A 20,933-nucleotide genomic window follows, 5' to 3' on the forward strand; every position below is an offset into this window, starting at 1 on the left:
AGCTGACTGGACTTATTCCCTGGGCATCGTGACACGGAAAAATGTACTGTGTCGGGGTACAACCTGCCATGACACGGCACTGATTGCCGTGACTCGGCATTCCTGCCGTGGCGCGGTGACCAGCTCCAGGTATTTTTGTGTTTTTTTTTCAAGTTTTTTTTTTAAGTGTTTGCTCTAATTACTAAGTGAGTACGGTCCATTGGAATTAGTTAGTCATAAAATAAACCACCATACATAAAGAAAACTCATTGAGGTTAAGATCAAAACGATCACACATAGGGCACGCAGGCACAATGATGCAAAGAAGAGTTTGCAACCTAAGTTCAAATTCTATGTTCCACTATGGTCAATTTTATTTGGTGTCAAAGGGTACCAAGGTTAAGAGTTTGGACGCGTTAGCAAGGCAGCCTCCCTTGAGGGTGTATGCCAAAGGGCGGCTCCGCGAGTTCGTGATGAAATCGAACTCGACTCCATGGTTTTGGTGGATTTAATAACTCGGATGAACCCTTATTGCCATGAGCGTTTTTGGGTTGATAGAGCTTAAATGCCCCGGGGCTAAGACTTATCTTAAACACACACGTTTTTTCAGAAAAATCGAAGGAAGCTGACTGTGAGAAGAGAAATAAAGCCATTGGAAAGATTTTAGGACTGTCGCGACACAGCGGAATATACCGTGTCACGGTGCTGAACACCGCAAGACGGTGCCCTACGACATGACACGGCATGCTCTGCCGTGGCACGGCAGTCAGGAAATCTGACTGGTGCCTCTGTTTTCTTCGTTCACAATCAGGTTATCCAATTTTTCCTACAGGACAGACCTGGATACAACATTAAAAACGTCTATGCTATGCAAAAATGCCGAATTAATCACAAGAATACTTTTCATGAATCTTTTAAGTCTCATCCACTCATCTTAATTAAATACCAATCACTCAAATCGATAAATAACCAAAAATCCTCCCCAGTGGAGTCGCCAAATTGTAGGCATCGTACGAAGCACGCCTACGTTAAGCATGTGTGAATTTGCTAGGCACTCTTAGGAAGTGGGAATTAACATATACGAAAGGCAATAACGATTTACCCGTGAAGGTTACACCCCATTCATAATCCATGAGATTACTAACTCCATATGCCACTCTTTTATCCTTTATCTCTAAGAATGTTCCCCTCATTTGCACTTGTTTGATCCCTATTAAAGCAATTTATCTTCATTTTTGTGTTGTTTCTTCCTTTCTTGTGTTTCCCCTCCGTTTCTTCCCTTTTGTATGTTTTTCTTTATTTTTGTTCGTTGTTTTGTAGATTGTTAGCCCTTTTAGAGAAGCCGATGGATGCATTGTGAACTATAGAGTGAAAGGAGATGCTAAAGGAGAAGGTGGAAGCAACTCAAGGAGCCGCGGGCGCAGAATCAAGGACCGCGGGCGCGGGATGCTGCTGTGCACTTGGACGATTTTTCCAGTAGATGCCTAGTCGCGCCCTGAAAGAGGTCTCTCCTCCTCAGCCCGTGGGCGCGGCTCTACACGCCGCGGGCGCAGCCTTTCAGGGCTGACCTTCCCCTGATCCCAAGCCACGGCCTCTCCTCGGCAGGAGAGACCTCTCCTCCTTCAACCCGTGGGCGTGGCACATTAGGCTGCGGGCGCGACTTTCTGGGCAGGTCGAAGCCATACCCTGCCTGGAGAAGGCGCGGCATCTCACTAGAGAGCTCTCCTTGGTCTTTTATTTCCGACTTTTAGATGCATATAAATAGTTTTCTTATTCAATTTTGTAACTATCCTATTTTCTATCAACTTTGAGACCTAGTATTTTAGAGAGAGAAAGTAGCTTTTTCTTCAAGTTTCTTCATTGTATTCAACATTTGGTCAAGTTTATTTCAATCAAGGCAAAGTTCCAAGTTTTCATCTTTAATCAAGTTCCTCTTTAGTAATCTCATATCCTTTCTTTTAGTTTGATTTATTTGCTTTGTTATTGCTTATTTTATCTATCTCTTTAGTTGAACTTGTTGGTATTCTTTTTATTAATTTTCAATCATGTTTAGTTTTGTGTTTATTGAATCCTTATTTGGTTTTGCTATAATGATTAGTTTCTCTTTCCTAGGCTAAGTTTTTAGCTAGGAGAAGGGGGGTTGAAAACATGTGTTAATGTTAATGATTGATGATGACTTGATTGAAATCATGCCATAAATTGATGAAAGATATGATTTTTAATAGCTTGAGATTATTAGTAGAACATTATTTGATTTTCCCTAATCTAAATGCATGAGAATGATTTGGATTAGACTAAGATCACCTTTACTTTGATGAATGCATGAAAATGAATTGTCTAAGTAGAGTTTTATGTATTGTGCACTCTTAATCTCTAGCCATAATTAGTGACTAATTGGATGCATGAAAATGATTCGATTAGAACAAGACTTAGTCCATTGATTTGCTTAAGCAATTGCATGAAAGTGAGTTGTTTGAGTAGTTTTTAGCATTTTATGGCATGCTATTCATGATAATCATCATTGTTCATCTATGTTCGATCATGTTTGACACCCCCATACTTCTAGCATTTGTTTAATCTTTAGTTAATCCTTTTTATCTTCCTTTCTTAATTGCTTAAGTTTACTTAATTAAGAAAACTAACAAAAATATTCTCTTATTTACTCTTGCACTAGCAGATTTGGTGTATAAACTCGTGTGCGTCCTTTGGGTTCGATCCTTTTCTTACTCCTATATTTGTATTAGGGTAGTAAAGTGTTTAGAAATTTATAATTTGATTAGGGTAGTAGTCCCAACGACCTATTAACATGTGATCAAATTTTTGCACCGTTGCCGGAGAAGCTGCTTGTTTTGCTTGTATTTTTGCTATTGTTAGAGTCATTTTATTTGCCTTCCTTTTTTATTTTGTTTGCTTTATCCTGCTTGTCATTGCTAATTGTTCGCTTAGCTTTGGTGGATGCTTAGGAGATCTCAAGGTCCGCCCACACATAAAATTGACCACGAGATCGACCGAAAATTGAGATAAGTTCGTAGGTTTTATCGAGAAAAGGGAAGAGGTCTTGGTTCTATTGTTGATAGTGGGAGTGACTCTTGTTCTTCAGGTGCTCAAAGTGAGACAATGGCGGGAGAAGAGGATGAAGTTTTGTTTCATGAGTTTGGAAATCCGGAGGATTATGAGCTCATAGGAGGGATCTTGCTTCCTGTCACGGAAACCAACTTTACCATTCATCCCCAATACACAAGGATGGTATAAGGGGAGCAATTTTCGGGTTCTCCAAGTGAAGATCCCATTGAGCACCTTGATAGATTTCTCGAGCTATGTGCCATGATTCAAACCAATCAAGTTTCTCAAGAGTACATTCGAATGCATCTATTTCGCTAATCTCTTTCGGGTAAAGCTAAGAATTGGCTCAAGCAAGTGAGGCCAAATTCTCTCACAACATGGAGAGAGATAGTCAAGTCATTTTTGAAGAGGTTCATTTCCGAGGAAAAGACCGCTGAGATAAGAAGGAAGATTGCATCATTTGAACAAGAAACGGATAAGAGTCTTAGTGAAGCTTGAGAAAGATTCAAGGAGTTGGTACAAGCATGTCCTCACCATAATACAATCAAAACTTGCTCATGCGATTCTTCTATGATAGAATGGAACCCATGCCTAGAGTTAACTTGGATGCGGGGGCGGGTGGAAAATTGATCAAGATCCCCCAAAACCAAGTTGAGGCAACGATCAAAGAAATGGCGAAGAACTACTCTTGGGGTGGTAGAAGGAGGAGTGCACCAAAGAAAAGTGGGATGTATGAATTAGAGAAGGTTGATCAATTGCAACATCAAATAGAGCTTTTGACCAAGGGGCTTGCAAAGTTGAACACAAGTGTTAATAGTGGGGCAAGCTCCTCTCAAGTCAATTCCTTCTCATGTCAAAATTGTGGTGGTACAAACCATGATACATCTTATTGTGGAGGCTTGATCCCCGAACATGTTGCGGCTTACAACTCAAGGAAAGATGGATTTAGGGGAAGTGGTGGAGGAGTAGCTTGGAGACAACCATCACCCGAATTTGCACCTCAACCTCAACAATGGGGGAAACAAGCTCAACCATCATACAATTCCAACCCGCAATATCAAAACCCACCTCCACCTCAAAACCAAAACCCAAAGGGTAACTACCCAAGAAACAACCAATACAACAACCAAAACCAATACAACAATCAAAATCAAGGGTCTCAAAGGAGTCAAGATCAAGCATCTCAATCCGATTCCACACAAACCCAAATTCTCCAACAACTCCAAGCCATGAATCAACAAATGCAAGAATTCAAAGCTCATAACAAGATGGTTGATTCACAATTAGCTCAATTGGCCAAGAGAGTACCTTTTAACTCACCTTCTACCTTACCCGGGCAACCACAACCTATCCCCTCTCACAACTTGAAACCCGATTCTTGTAAGGCAATTACATTGAGATCAGGCACATCCTATGAAGGGCCTAAAGAGGGAGAAGAGGAAGAAAGTGTGAGGGTGGAGAAGAGAGTTGAAGAAGACAAAGGCGTTGGGAAAGAAGAGAATGTAGAGAAGAAGAAGCACAATGATGAGAAAACAACCTCAATTCCTAGTGAGACAAGGAATTTAAATGAGCTGGTTCCTTTTCCCAGGAGGCTTGCAGAGAGAAAGTTGAATGATAAATTCGCAAAATTCCTTAGTGTAATGAAGAACTTACACATAAGTCTCCCTTTCATCAAGGTTGTTACCTAAATGCCTTCCTAATCCAAATTTCTCAAGGATATATTAACCAACAAGAGGAAACTCAATGATGAGCTCATTACCCTCCCTCATCAAGTTAGTGCACTCGTTCAACACAAGATGCCAAAGAAAGAGAAGGACCGGGGAAGCTTTACTTTACCGGTTAAGATCGGTAACATGGAACCTAGGGGTTCCTTGGCGGATTTAGGAGCGAGTGTTAGCTTAATTCCCCTCTCCATTGCATAAAAGCCAATATTGAAATGATTCCCATAAGAAAAATAATTCAACTAGCCAACCGCTCGGTCAAACTTCCTTGTGGTGAACTTAAGGATGTTCCTATTCAAGTTGGGCATATCTATGTGCCATGTGATTTTGTAGTGATGGATATGGAGAAAGATGTTGATACTCCTTTGATCTTGGATCGTGAAGCTCTTAAAACCTTGGGGGCGGTCATCAATTTCAAGAACAACACCATTACATGTGAGATGGCCGATGAGAAGATTGTCTTTGAGTTTTCCAAGTTACTCAAGACCCCCATGGTTGAGAAATGCTACCGAGTCGATGTTGTTAATGAGGAGTTAGATCATTTGGGGAGGGTAGTGATGAGGCTGCAAGATCCAATGATTGAAGCTCTTACTTGCAAGGAAGACTTTCATTCAGAAGAGGCAAGAGAGTTTGTCATGGTTATGGAGGAAACCTCAAAGGTGGATGAGGTTGAACAAGAAGTGGAAATCGTGCTTGAACAAGAAGAGGATAAATTGGAGGAGAGTTCCAAGCCTCCTCCCAAGGTAGAACTCAAACCCCTTCCCCCTTCTTTGAAATATGCTTTTCTTGATAATGAAGGAAAATATCCTATTATCGTTAATGCTAGCCTAGATAGACTTCATTTGGAAATTTTACTTGATGTTTTGAGAAAATATAAAGATGTGATAAGGTATAGCATTGATGATATCAAGGGTATTAGCCCTTCTTTGTGCATGCATCGTATTCATCTTGAAGATGATCAATCCACCTCTATTGAGCCTCAAAGGAGGTTAAACCCCAACCTCCAAGAGGTTGTCAAGAAATAGATTTTGAAACTACGTGAAGCGGGCATCATTAATGCTATCTCCGATAGCACATGGGTTAACCCAATTCATGTAGTTCCAAAAAGGGTGGAATGACCATCATCAAAAATGAAGGAGGAGAGGAAATCTCCACCCAAACGGTGACCGGGTGGAGGATGTGTATTGATTATAGGAGATTGAACAAAAATACAAAGAAGGATCATTTTCCTCTCCCATTCATGGACCAAATGTTGGAAAGACTTTCTCACCATGCTTTCTTTTGCTTCTTGGATGGGTACTCCGGGTTTTTCCAAATCCCTATCCATCCAAGCGATCAAGAGAACACTACTTTCACATGTCCATATGGAACATTTGCATATCGAAGAATGTCATTCGGGTTATGCAACGCTCCTTCAAATTTCCAACGATGCATGACCTCTACTTTCTCTAAGATGCTTGAAAAAGAAATTGAGCTATTCATGGATGATTTTAGTGTTGGTGGCTCGTCTTTTGACAATTGTCTTTATAAACTTGAAAAAGTTTTGAAAAGGTGTCAAGAGACGAGTTTGGTTTTAAATTGGGAAAAATGCCACTTCATGGTTGAGGAGGGTATTGTCCTTGGCCATAAAGTTTCAAAGAATGGAATTGAGGTTGATCCAGCCAAGGTTTCGGTGATTGCAAAGTTACCCCCTCCCACCTCCATCACGGGAGTGAGAGCTTTTCTTGGGCATGCCGGTTTTTACCGGAGGTTTATTAAAGATTTTTCATCAATCGCCAAACCTTTAACCGAATTACTAAAAAAAGATGTTGTTTCTAGCTTCAATGAGGCTTGCCTTGAGGCATTTCACAAGCTCAAGGAAGCTCTCATTTCCTCTCCCGTTGTGCAAGCTCCGGATTGGAGCTTGCCTTTTGAGCTAATGTGCGATGCTAGTGAATTTGCAGTAGGTGTCGTGCTAGGGAAAAAGAAAGAAGGAAGATCATATGTCATCTACTATGCAAGTAGAACTCTTGATGAAGCTCAAAGGAACTACACTACAACGGAAAAGGAAATGTTAGCGGTGGTGTTTGCATTTGACAAGTTTCGATCATATCTTATTTGCTCTAAGGTGATTGTGTACACGGATTATATAGCGGTTCGATATCTCATGACCAAGAAGGAAGCAAAGCCACGACTTATCCGTTGGGTTCTCTCCCTCCAAGATTTTCACATGGAAATGAGGGACAAAAAGGGAGCGAAGAACTACGTGGCGGATCATTTGTCTAGGCTTCCTTTTGAGAACAAGGAGGATGTGCCAATCAATGAGGAAATGGGATTTGAAACTCTTATGGCTTTGGCTTCGGCATCTAGCCCATGGTATGCCGATATGGCAAATTTTCTTGCTTGTGGGGTCATTCCCCCGGATCTCTCTTCTCGACAAAAGAAACAGTTTTTCAAGGAGGCGAAGAAGTACTTTTGGAAAGACCCATACCTTTTCAAACAATGTGGGGATGGCCTTTTTCGTAAGTGTGTGCCAGATCATGAGATTGAAGGAGTTCTTGAGCATTGCCACTCGTTGCCATGTGGAGGCCATGGCGGAGTTAACAAGACGGTGGCAAAGATTTCTCAATCCCTCTTACGGTGGCCGACGATGCATAAGGATGCTCGCAAGTTTGTGTTGAGATGCGATAGGTGTCAAAAAAGTGGTGGCATAACCAAGAGAGATGAAATGCCTCAACAAAACATTTTGAAAGTTGAGCCTTTTGATGTGTGGGTGTCGACTTTATGGGGCCTTTTGTTTCCTCTTATGGGAATTTATATATCTTGGTAGCGGTTCGTAACTAAGTGGATTGAAGCCATACCTTCTCCTACCAATGATCATAAGGTTGTGCTAAAGCTTCTAAAAACGATCACTTTTCCTCGATTTGGGGTTTCAAGGGTGTTGATTAGTGATGGAGGCTCCTATTTCGCCAAAAAGCAATTTGAAGTTATTCTCAAGAGATATGGAGTTCATCACAAAGTTGGTCTTCCCTACCATCCTCAAAATCAAGGGCAATTGAAGGTGTCGAATTGAGAAATCAAGAACCTCCTTGAAAGGATGGTAAACAAATCGAGGAAAGATTGGTCTCTCAAGCTCGATGACACGCTATGGGCTCTTAGGATGGCATACAAGACTCCAATAGGTACAACCCCTTATCAGTTAGTCTATGGGAAGCCTTGTCATTTGCCAGTGGAATAAGAACATAAAGCTTAGTGGGCTATCAAGGAGCTAAACATGGATATGTCGTTAGCCGATGAAAAGAGATTGCTCAAGCTCAATGAACTTGAAGAGCTTAGATATGATGCCTATGAAAACTCAAGGCTATATAAGGAGAAGACCAAGAAGTGGCACGACCAACATATAAGGAACAAGAGCTTTAAGGTTGGAGAAAGGTGTTACTTTTCAACTTAAGGCTTCATTTGTTTCCCGTAAAACTCAAGTCCAAATGGTCGGTGCCTTTTGTGATTTCAAATACTACTCCCTATGGTTCTTTTGAGTTAGATGCGGGCGGTAACAAATTTATGGTTAATGGTCATCGTTTGAAGCATTACTTTTGCAAGGAAGAAGTTGGTCTCATTGAAATCTTAAGGCTTGATCCTTTAGATCCCAAGCCTCCCCTTTGATGGATTTTTCTCATGGTCAAGCTAGTGACCTCATAAAGAAGCGCTTTTTGGGAGGCAACCCAAGTTCTTTACTCTTTTCATTTCTATTCTCCTATTTTTGGTCGTTTTTGTTGATGGTCTATATCTTATGATTCTTTGGTTTTGTTGTAGGTACTTGGACCTTTGGGTGCTACATGTATGGTTAGGGATTTAAAGGCGTAAGATCATGGATTGGAAAGTCAAAATTGAGTTAAGAGTGGAGAAGAATTAAGAAAATGATTGTCACTTGTGAAAAGAAGAGCCGCGCTTGAGGAGAGCCCTCTCTAGGGGACCGCGGGCGCGGCTAGAGAAGGAGTGGGCGCGGCTGGCATCTAAACCCCAAATTTTGATATTCCTGTAGATGCCTAGTCACGCCCCAGCAGTAGGCGCGGCTGCTAGAAAACCACGGGCGCGGCTGTCGGGGTTGTCTCCGATTAAATCAGCCCCAAGCTGCATTTTCGTCCCCTTTTATTCTAACATTTCACCTTCTTTCACTCTCTCTCTCTCTCTCTCTCTCTAAAAACCCCAAACGCTCATCCCTAACTTCCTAAAACCATCAAATTCCTCCAATTTTCATCTCAAAATTCACAAAACCTCCTCTATTAACATCAAATTCACCATTGATTTGCAATCTCCATCATCAAGGTTCAAAAATTTCAAGGGTTCGCCATTGTTGAAGCAAGTGGAGTTCTTGTTCTTTGGGGCTAGTAGGAGTTGATTGTGGTCTTCATAGTTGGTATAATCTTCTCCTCTCTAGTTTTATTGAATTTTTGAGCAAGTTTTGGATGATTTTCATGGTTAATTCTTGTGATTTTTTTCTTGGTGATATTTTATGCTTGAATTGGTGATTTTGTTGTTATCATTGGTTTAATCTTGGTTGATTGTTGTTGCTAGTTGATTATTTAGAAATTCTTGGTTAAATTGTGTTGTTTGGAGTTGAGATATATTTGGATTTTTGAGGCTAGTGTTGTGTGATTTGTGGGTGGATTTGTTGGATTGAATTTGGAGTTGTGAGCTTTAATTGTTTGATAAGTGAAAATAGTGCTTGGATTGGGTTCTAAGAAGAGGAAGAGTGGAAAGGAACCCGAAGGTTCATCTTCCCAAACACCTCAAACCGATGAACAACAACCTCCACCACCTTTACCCCCAACCAAATTCACCAATCGGAACCACAAAGCCAACTTTGATAACCTCCAATCAAGAAAAATCCATCCCTCTAAACACTACCATCAACCCACCACCACAAGATTGGGAATCGATGACGATTGTTGGTTTTTCTTCAACAATCTTAGGCTAAACTCTTTTGTTATAAAAGCCTATACCACATACCGTGAGCCCACATTGGAGTTCTTATCCTCATTCAAAGCCCATGCCACGGGGAACAACAACATTTCAATCTCCTTTCAACTTTTCAATAAAAAAGAGACCATGTCCCTTCGAAAGTTTAATGAATACCTCGACCTAAACCCTGATGCCAACATTTTACTCCCCGAGTATGAGAAACTTTCCGGCTATAACCCCCTTCTTTGGTGGAAAAGCATCTCCCGGAAGGATAAATTTGATGCTAAGTGGTCATTGGCTAGTGAGATCATGCACCTGGCTCTAAGGTTGCTCCACCGTATCCTTGGGTACATGGTTTTCAACAAGCAAGATATGGGGAAGATTACATTGGAATAAATTCGGGTTCTATGGCTTGCATGTCAACCGGAATACGATCACAGGGTCAATTTGGGATACATCTTCTCTGAATGCATTAAATATATTGTTTCGGGATCAAAGACGGGGGAGATACATTGTGGGGCTATGGTGACCCGATTATCGAAGAAATTGGGGCATGAAGAAAAATTGCACTCGTGCACCATAGTTGGGAAAAGCCACGGGAGCGACATTTGGTTTGATGAAAAGCAACTCAAAACAATGCAATTCATCAAGGGGACTAACGTCGCCGGCATTTGGAGCCTACTTGTATCTCGTAAACATCATTGTTTTCTCCCAAAGCCGGAGTTCACTTCCCACACAAGAGAAGGAGTTGTTCACCCATGGTGGGTGAGGAAAGACTCGGGGGTCCTTCCTAATGATATGGGGGTGGATTTAGGCAAGATGAATGAGATGGATGAGGTCATGGAGATACTTGTTGAGGGTGAAGAGGAGGATGAAGTGGTAGAAGTTCAACAACAACAACAACAAGATGGAGGAAGAAGAAGAAGAAGACAACAACAACAGCAACAGCAACAACCCGACTTTCAACAAGAGATGGCGGCAATGAGAGCGCAAATGGAGAGCATGCAACTTTTCATGCAAGGTATGTTCGCCTCTAACCAACATAATGTTTTTCAAACTAACGCCTTGTATGATGCAAGTGTACGTAGGGGGGAGATCACCCCTCCGGTCAACTATCCATATACGCCGGCCCAACAAGGGCCCGTGCCATCATGGAGTGGTGATAACCAACCTACTTACCCCTATTGGTCGGGTTTCTTAAACCCCGATGAGCCAAGGCGTGAGTTCCCCGATGAGTCCGGTCATTATGACTACCGGGTTTAGGGTGGGAGTGATTATAAGGGCGACTCAAACTACCCCTACGTTGATCCCTCTCACCCTTCACAATTGGTGCAACCCGAGCCATATGACCAATTGACCCAATCCCAACTTGACCTTTTCAAAGGTCATTATGGGTGGCCTCCTGGTTACACCGGAGGTTGGGATCCCTATGGCCCCCCATCGGGCTTTTCCTATGATAGGGATGATGATGGTGTCGGCCCTAGTGGTCACTAGTCCCCCCCTTGGTATGCATGTTTTCCCCCTCCCCTTTTGGTCCCTCCCTTATGCATGTATTTGCATGTGTCGCATCGGGGACGATGCTCTTATCTAGTGTGGGGGGGGTGTTTGAGTCAAAAGGGAATAGTTTTGGTTTAGTGTGGGGGAAGGCACCAAGGACTCGTGGGAACGTTTGAAGGAATTATGTTGGGATTGTTGGCGGGTGTCGGGTTTTAGCTTTTGGTTGTTTTGTTAATGATTTATGATGATGATGATGATGATGATGATGATTGGATGATGACTTGGCACTTGGTGGTGCCCATGGTTCAAGTCTGTAGATTTGTTTCTCTCTAACCTTTCTCTTTGTATAGTTTTTGTTTTTGTTTTTATCTCTTTTTTTTGTAGCTTTGAAGAACATTGGAAGCAACATATCGAGTTATGGTAAATGGTTTGGTTGCTTTATTTTTCTTCTTCAAAACAATTGGGTGGGACTTTTCCTTTTCTCTCTTTTATTTTCTCTTATGTGCATAGTTTAGGTTAGATTAGGATTGACTTGATTGTTCGAGGTTGTATGCATTTGATTCTATGGAATCTGGTGATTGTTGGTATGCTACCGAACGATCTTTGTTTGTCGATTGGGAATTAAATGTCTACTTGCCTCCTATGCTTTTATGCTCTTTCCAAAAAAAGAAAAATGATTTTATTATTTCAAGACAAACCATGAAAACCTTAGTTGTTTCATTTTCATTTTGAGCAGAATTAAAGATAACTTGTGTGATTGAATGTCTTTCTTACTAAGTGTTAAAATTTTGCATGCTTCGAGATTGCCATCGGTTGACTTTAGGATAGGTTCATGCTAAGGTAGCCGGTCTAGAACTCGTAAGGCCCATCGAACCTTATTTTACTTGTTTGTGGTAAGAAGGTGTTGCTCTCATTAGAGGATTTGAAGCCCTAGAGGTAGTTTTTGTAACCCGATGTGAGTTTCATTGTTCAAGCCTCCAACATTTCTTTGTATGAGCGGCGTAGGATCCTTACCAAGGCATGTTTGAATCTAGAAAATGGCGTCTAACTCCCAAGATCGCGACCGAACTAACTTAGGGATGATAAAGAACATTCTTTCATTCGGTGATTATTTTGTTTTCTAGGTTTAGATTTCATCTTTTTGCATTTTTGGTTGCATTTTCCCCCTTTGCTTCCCATGTTGAGCCTTTCTCCTCCTTGATTTTAGCACATTATAAGCCCATGGCCTTTTATTTTACTTTCACCCTTAGGATCATGAAATTCAAGCCTCGAAAGCTTATGCATGTTTTGATTGGAAATGTGGAGGATAGTGGTTCTTAATGGACAGTGAGATTGTGAGGTTGTGAATATTTGTTCAATAAAAGCAAGTGCAAATCTTAGAAATGTCATCCTTAGTTATAAAAGGCATGAATTTTGGAATAAAGTAAAAAAAAATGAAAAGTTTGGAAAATGAAAAATAGAATAAAGAGTTTTTGAATGATGATGAAAGTTCAAAATGTTTGGCATTGTGATTCAAAGTTGTGGCAATATAGTTTGAAGATTGGTAGAGGTGTGATTTTGAGAAAGAGGCTTGATCACCCTTCATTTCACGATTAGGATAAGCACCAATTTCCAAATTTTTCCACACCCTTACCCCTAGCCAACGCTACAGCCCTTTCAATGTTCTTTTGACTTAGGTTGGTTGAGTCTTTAGTCGATGGCGGGAGGGAGATTTCAAGTATAGTGAAGGGCATGACTTGGTAAGATGTCTGGTTCCCCTACTTTATATTGATTTGATTTTTGTTCCGACTCCTTCGAGGAATCATGAGATGCTACCTCCAAGGGTGGATTTGAATCTAGATGAGGGAACGCGGTAAGAATGTATGGAATGCGGGGGGAGTAGCGCATGTTAGAGTTCTCTATGCTTAGCGTGGTTTATCCTTCATTCAACCATTGGCATCCCCTTGCATGCTCACTTTCACCACTTAGAAAGTTTGCCATCCACTTGTGCCTGTTGTCTATAAAAGCTTGATTTGATTATGATTTGCATGTGCTCATTGATTCATCATCTTGTTTTCTCCTTTTTGGTTTGTCTTGAACGCATTTTTGTGAGAGTTGTTGGGTAAACTCTTTAGAAACCCTCACGAGATCACAACTCGTCCTCATTGGCAACCTTGAGGTTCAAATGGTTTGTTGCTTATGCTAAAAGCAAATTCGGCTTTTCTTTATTTGTTTTAGCTCTTCTAGTTTTCTTTGCTTGAGGACAACCAAAAGGCAAGTGTGGGGGATTTTAATGAGTGACATTTATGCCACTCTTTTATCCTTTATCTCTAAGAATTTTCCCCTCATTTGCACTTGTTTGATCCCTATTAAAGCGATTTATCTTCGTTTTTATGTTGTTTCTTCCTTTCTTGTGTTTCCCCTCCGTTTCTTCTTTTTTGTATGTTTTTCTTTATTTTTGTTCGTTGTTTTGTAGATTGTTAGCCCTTTTGGAGAAGCCTATGGATGCATTGTGAGCTATGGAGGGAAAGGATATGCTCAAGGAGAAGGTGGAAGCAACTCAGGGAGCCGAGCCGCGCCCTGAAAGAGGTCTCTCCTCCTCAGCCCGCGGGCGCAGCTCTACAGGCCGCGGGCGCGGCCTTTCGGGGTTAACCTTCCCCTGATCCCAAGCCGCAGCCTCTCCTCGGCATGAGAGACCTCTCCTCCTTCAACCCGCGGGCACGGCACATTAAGCCGCAGGCGCGGCTTTCTGGGCAGATCGAAGCCGTACCCTGCTTGGAGAGGGCACGGCAACTCACAAGAGGGCTCTCCTTGGTGTTTTATTTTCAACTTTTAGATACATATAAATAGACTTCTTATTCAATTTTGTAACTATCTTATTTTCTATCAACTTTGAGACCTAGTATTTTAGAGAGAGAAAGTAGCTTTTTCTTCAAGTTTCTTCATTGTATTCAACATTTGGTCAAGTTTATTTCAATCAAGGCAAAGTTCCAAGTTTTCATCTTTAATCAAGTTCCTCTTTAGTAATCTCTTATCCTTTCTTTTAGTTTGATTTATTTGCTTTGTTATTGCTTATTTTATCTATCTCTTTAATTGAACTTATTGGTATTGTTTTTATTAATTTTCAATCATGTTTAGTTTTGTGTTTACTGAATCCTTATTTGGTTTTCCTATAATGATTAGTTTCTCTTTCCTAGGCTAAGTTTTTAGCTAGGGGAAGGGGGTGGAAAACATGTGTTAATGTTAATGATTGATGATGACTTGATTGAAATCATGCCATAAATTGATGAAAGATATGATTTTTAAAAGCTTGAGATTATTAGTAGCACATTATTTGATTTTCCCTAATCTAAATGCATGAGAATAATTTGGATTAGATTAAGATCACCTTTACTTTGATGATTGCATGAAAATGAATTGTCTAAGTAGAGTTTTATGTATTGTGCACTCTTAATCTCTTGCCATAATTAATGACTAATTGGATGCATGAAAATGATTCAATTAGAACAAGACTTAGTTCATTGATTTGCTTAAGTAATTGCATGAAAGTGAGTTATTTGAGTAGAACTTAGCATTCTATGGCATGCTATTCATGATAATCATCATTGTTGTTCTATATTCGATCATGTTTGACACCCCCATACTTCTAGCATTTGTTTAATCTTTGGTTAATCCTTTTTATCTTCCTTTCTTAATTTATTTAGTTTACTTAATCAAGAAAACTAACAAAAATATTCTCTGATTTACTCTTGCATTAGTGGATTTGGTGTATAAACTCGTGTGCTTCCTTTGAGTTCGATCCTTTGCTTACTCCTATATTTGTATTAGGGTAGTAAAGTGTTTATAAATTTATAATTTGATTAGGGTAGTAGTCCCAACGACCTATTAACCTGTGATCAATGATTTGGTGTCCCGAAACTGCAGAAATCAGGTCTATATTTATAAAGGAAATGAGCAGAGGGAATACACGGAACCCTAAAAAGATAAAGCCCTAATTTAGGGCACCGTGACACTACATGTGTCTGCCGAGACACGGCAAAAAGTACCGTGACATGGAATAGATTTTTGCGTCATGGTGAAATAGCTGCCCTAAAATGATAAAATGCGTGCAGGTTTTACGCAGATAAAACACAGAAAATTCCCGTGACGCGGCATGGGTACCGTGACACGGCAGAAGCTACCGTGGCGTTGCAACTTCCACCTTGGCACGGCACGTGGCCCCGTGTCACGGTGCAATGCTTTTACCGAAATGCGTCCAAACGCGGAAAATACACGAAAAAAGCACCGTGACACGGTGTAGAGTACCGGGTCACTTCAATATGCACCGTGCCACGTCATCTTTTGCCGCGACGCGGCATTTTAGTTGTTGCGTGGTAATTCCAGTTTTTTACGCATTTTTAAAACTATGATAACTTTTGATCCGTAAATAGGAATAAGGCATATAATATATAATTGGAAAGCTTATCAAGTCTACTTTCCAACCCAATTGAATCAGGTCAAAATCGTTTGTAGATTTTAAGATATGGCCATTTTAGTGAAAGAGTGTTGGTTTTGGGCTGAGTTTAATACTTTGCTCATATCTTCTTCGTTTTAAATCGAAATTGGGCTTATGATATATTTTTGGATAGCTTATTTCAAGGCCAATCTAATCAAATAATAATTGGATCAAAATTATAGGGACACAAAATCAGTTTCTCTCGGTTTTGTGATGTGGACACGAAAAGTGGAAACTAAGTTATGGTTTAGGGAAATGAGCTAGGAATGGATTGGTTTATGAAATGTATTGGGAATGAATATGGATTTAAGCACTCCAAAGATTAAATACTCAACCCGACCATTAATGGCGGTGAAAGGTTGTTCATCATCGGGTTTGGTTTTTGGGAGACATTTTTAGGTGTCTACACCTACCGTATTCAGCTTTCCTGCTTACTCTAAGAAATGGACAGTTACAGTCAACTGAAAATGCCTATGTTCAGCTGCCACAGCATATTATTGAGCATTATGCTCCAGATGATGATCCTGTTTCCATGTTGGCTGCCACAATTTTTCCTAAAATTTGTGTCCTAGGGTTTGATAGTGGCATATTTATTGAAAGAGCAATTCTTACAGCTATGAATGAGGATGTTAATGCCATAAATGAGTATATGATTGGGTTGTTTCCTTGCAACTCTACTATGTATGCAAGTTATGACTCAATACTTGACGATAGCTGCACACTATACCCTACTGAATTTTTAAATACGCTCTGCCCGAGAGGAATGAGTCCTCACCAACTTGTGCTGAAGATAGGAAGTCTTGTTATTTTATTACACAATTTAGCACCCTCTAAAGGCATGTGTAGTGGGACTCGTCTTATTTGTAGACGGTTCCTTCCTAATTCTATTATTTGTGAAATAGTATTGGGGCATTATAAAGGCATTTTGTATTTTGTTCCTCGTGTGAACTTAAGGCCCTCGGCTTCTTCTAAGTATCCTTTTCAGTTTGAACGAAAGCAATTCCCACTGATGTTAAGCTTTGCTATGACAGTAAACAAGTCTCAAGGGCATACGCTTAGTCAAGTATTGATATACCTGCCACAACCATGCTTTTCTCATGGTCAGCTATATGTCGTTCTTTCTCGTGCTAAAAAATCTAATAGGGTTACTGTCTACACGTCTCGGCCACCAGCTACTTGTTCTAGAAAAATGTCAAGAATATCGTTTCATATGATGTGCTGCGACTAGCTAATATCATTTAAAATGTCATCTTCTAGGTAAACTTAGATTTATCGGCATTGCTTTTGGGTTAGATTTACTATGATAAATTTAGCCAAGTCATTTTAAATAGCTACATTTTTGTATGGTATGTATCTGATTCATATTTGTTCATTCGAGATATACTTACATTAAGAACTTCATATTATTAATGCTTATATTTTTCGATCGTATTTTCTTATGTTTTTCGACCACCAAATGTTATAGTTTTTCAATTGGAAAATATAATAGCTTCTCAAAATAAAATATATACACACATATGCAAGTGCGAGCAGTATATGATAAGACCTTATATATTTAAGACTGTCTGAGGAAAATAAACAAAAAAAAACATAAAAAAAAGTCAAGTGAGATAACTAATGATTTCCTATTATATTTTGATGGATAAAAAAACAAAAAAAACCTTTCCATTCTTTTAAATTTTATTAATTAAACAGAGAAGTCAAAATCACATTAATCAAATGTCTCAGTAAAGTATAGTTAAGCTAGGTTACTTGTATCATTGAGAAACTCGAAAAATGGGAAACCACTATTATCCAGCAAAAAGAAACACATGCTTATTTCCACTGGATATTTCACAAGAGTACTTTCCTAACCAATCAAAACGCTTCAGCTATTGAAATAAGTCCATTTCAATTTTTCCTTTGTTCTATATAAAGGTTACTTTTAACTTCTAATACATACATTTGATTTTCCTTTTAGAGTTGAGCTTCTTTGCATACTATTCTTCCTAATATTCTACTTCTAAGGTAAGCACATTAATGGTTTTATTCTCATGTTATCAGATTATTGAGTTATTGCTTATTTGCATTTATTAATATGCTTTGTTTGATCTTATATACTATCATACTTGATACAAATAGTTGTTGCTTTGCCTAGCAGAATTCAAGATATGTATAAATTAATATTAGAATTATTATGACTATAGTACAACTTACCTACATGTTCTTTGTGTATTTGCATTTAATAGCATGCCTTATTCAATGCATAACATTACCATAGATTTATTTGGGTGTTGTCTATGATGTTCAACAGTACAAGTTAGATGCAGTTTTGTTTGTCTATATTATACTATTAAAGTTGTAAAACATATTATAGTTCATTATTTTGACAATGTTGTTTGTATGATAAAGAATCAAATGTAGATGTACACTTACACTACTAATTTAGATTAAAAAACTGATTTAATCAAATTTAGAATCAAAGTTAGTGAAAATACTGACTTAATCAGATCATGTCATACAATTAGCATGTTGTTACCTTTTACTTCTAAGCACTGCATATCCTTTTTATTACTACCTTACCATGTATTGTGTGGCCTTCAACATTGACAAGCATTATCTAAAAATGTTTATTACATGAAATTGTATTAAATGAAGCCTCAATACATTCCTTTGGACAAAATAACTCCCAAAACCAAGAAGTACAAGATTAAAGTCAAAGTAAAGGAAAAGTCTCCTACAAAATATCCAGAAAACAAAAAAGATTATCAGAAACTTGTCTTTGAAGATGATGAGGTATAATTCAATAACTATTGAGTTCTTATTTAAACGCGTAATCTAAATATCATTTAACCTTTTTTTCTTTTGTTTTACATATAGGGCAACAAAATTAGAGGTACTCTGTTTGATGATGAGATTGAGAATTTTCAAAGTATATTAGAACATGAGAAGGAGTATGTCATTGAGGATGCACCCATCAGAAACACGAATGCAATGTATCTCCACAAGGAAGGTGACTACTACGTATCGTTTGGAGGGTCAACTGCAATTCAACCACTAAATCTTAACATCGGTCCTGTTTTGCCAAAATACATCCCTATTACTGAAGTACCACCAACAAGTAGTCTAGATGATTACTTTGGTAATATCTACTTCTTATTTGACATGCCACTATCATGTTTAGGATTCTTAAGTTGACACTAACTTTGTGATTATTGATACAGACATTCTTGGAGTTGTGGTGTATTTGGAAGACACACGAAGGTAAAAAACAACCACTGGTAATGAATTTGATGTGCGCGATGTTATTGTTGTTGATGATAGTGTGCAAAAGTTAGTATACATTCATGCACATACATAGTAAATGGAATTTATTTATGCCGTCTATTGCAGTAGTAACTTGCTGCATGTGCAGGCTTAGCGATGGGCTTGTGATATCTCTATATGGGGAGCTTACTACTAAAGACTGTGCTAAATTAGCAGCTTGGTGTGAGTCTTACATGATTGTCGGTTTTCGGCACCTGCAGCAAGCAGCCCACACTGGTTTAGTTCTCTCTAACTGCTGTTCTTCTATTTGATTAGCTATGTTCATGCCTTAACTCATATTTTATGAACTAAGATTCTCATTGTCATTATCTATGTCAACAACTATTGATACTAACCCCACTGGTCCAGAAGTGAATGCATTAAAAGCTTCGTGAGCTCATATACTGTCTAAATCAAGTATTTTCTAACTTAATAATATCTGATACAAGATATTAGACAACCAGGATTGTCTTTCTGATCACATGGGACATCAGCTAACAATTAGGAAGGGAAGCCGCTCTGATGTTATTATGCCTATTAAAGATCTGAACAAGAAAACAATAATTATACATCGCCTTGTTCATATAAAGTAGCTAAATCTTCGATGGATCATATTCATATATATATATATATATATATATATATATATATATATATGTTTTCTTGCAGTCAACTACAGTCAGTGTATATGAGCGCCACTATATTAAGGTTACAATTCCAGCTGCGAAGCAGGAAGATGTCAATGCCCATATTGGATACAATGGATGTGGAAAACACTGTGAAAACGTGGAGACAATCAAGTTTTACTGCAATGTCTACAGTGCTCAATGCATTGTAGAAAGAAGGTACATGTTCCCAACCATAGGGCATTTAACACTACAATCCATCATATTATTGACTGAATATATTTCTTTCCAGAGTCAATATCAGCTTCTGTGCAACTGATGATACTGGCAGTATTCGTTTAACTGCATATGAAAAGCAGTGTGAGGCATTATTAGGCCTTAAAGACACAAAACTCATACAAAAGAAGGTAGAGAGTTTTAGATCAATTATTGAATATGTTGTTACTATATTGCATTGTTGTTTCAATATCACTGCAGGTTATCCCTACATTAATTAACATATTTCTTTTTCATGTGTAGATGACAGACTGGCCTGAGTTTGAAGCCATAGCTACTGGTCTAAAAGAAAAACCACTTAAGCTTGAAGTGGGTCCAGCTGGTGCAATCAAGAGGGTTGGCTATCTGAAATGGGTTGTGAAATATTGAGTGAAATTTTGGCTGTCTAGACATTGGGCTTCTGGTAGGAACACAATTCTTTTGGTTTGACCCCCTGGTCATTTTGGATGTGTTCCTACTTCACACCTTTTGCAACAATGCTATATTTTCTGCGCCCATTCTATATGCCTAACTATTGCCTCAATGTGATGTAATTTTTAAACTACTTTATCATTGCCATTGAGTTATGTTTTGGAATTAGCTAGGTAACTTTCGCATGCTTATAAGCACCTTAGCTTGTTATTACTGTACTTACTATCTGATGAGTTATCTGATTTTGCATAACTCTGCATGAAATCTGCTAATATCATCCTTATTTCATGACTTTATGGAGTGCTTTGTTAATGCAATATGCTTTTATTGCTGCCTTGATTACAAAGGATCATCTTTTCATTAGCTTCTGAAGAAACTTATTTTGAAACCGCAGTAGTTTCAGCTATATTGATTTACTTTATTTTCACTGCTATATAATAAAAAACACATGTATCACAAATAACAACTCAATAACAGTAATTTGAAATTACTGACCTTAGAATTTACTACATGCCTTTTAAATAAGCATTCATTACAACGTAATATTACAACTAATTTACCAACACTTAGCATAATTACTTAGCTTGTTACATGCATGAAACATGTTGACATCATACTGTCATACACTCAGCTTATTACAGGAAACATCTTCTAACTTAT

The 20,933-nt window shown here is 38.9% G+C and overlaps 1 non-coding gene across 1 annotated transcript; it reads right to left on the reverse strand.

Moving 5' to 3' along the window:
* Positions 1–3,477: 3,477 nt before the first annotated feature.
* Positions 3,478–3,584, reverse strand: LOC145565776 (small nucleolar RNA R71). Its single transcript, XR_014095155.1, has one exon. It is a non-coding gene; the product is annotated as a small nucleolar RNA R71 (small nucleolar RNA).
* Between the last annotated feature and the right edge of the window lie 17,349 nt (positions 3,585–20,933).

Source organism: Chenopodium album, chromosome 10 (genome assembly GCF_948465745.1).
Source record: "Chenopodium album chromosome 10, dcCheAlbu1.1, whole genome shotgun sequence".
Lineage (NCBI taxonomy): Eukaryota > Viridiplantae > Streptophyta > Magnoliopsida > Caryophyllales > Amaranthaceae > Chenopodium > Chenopodium album.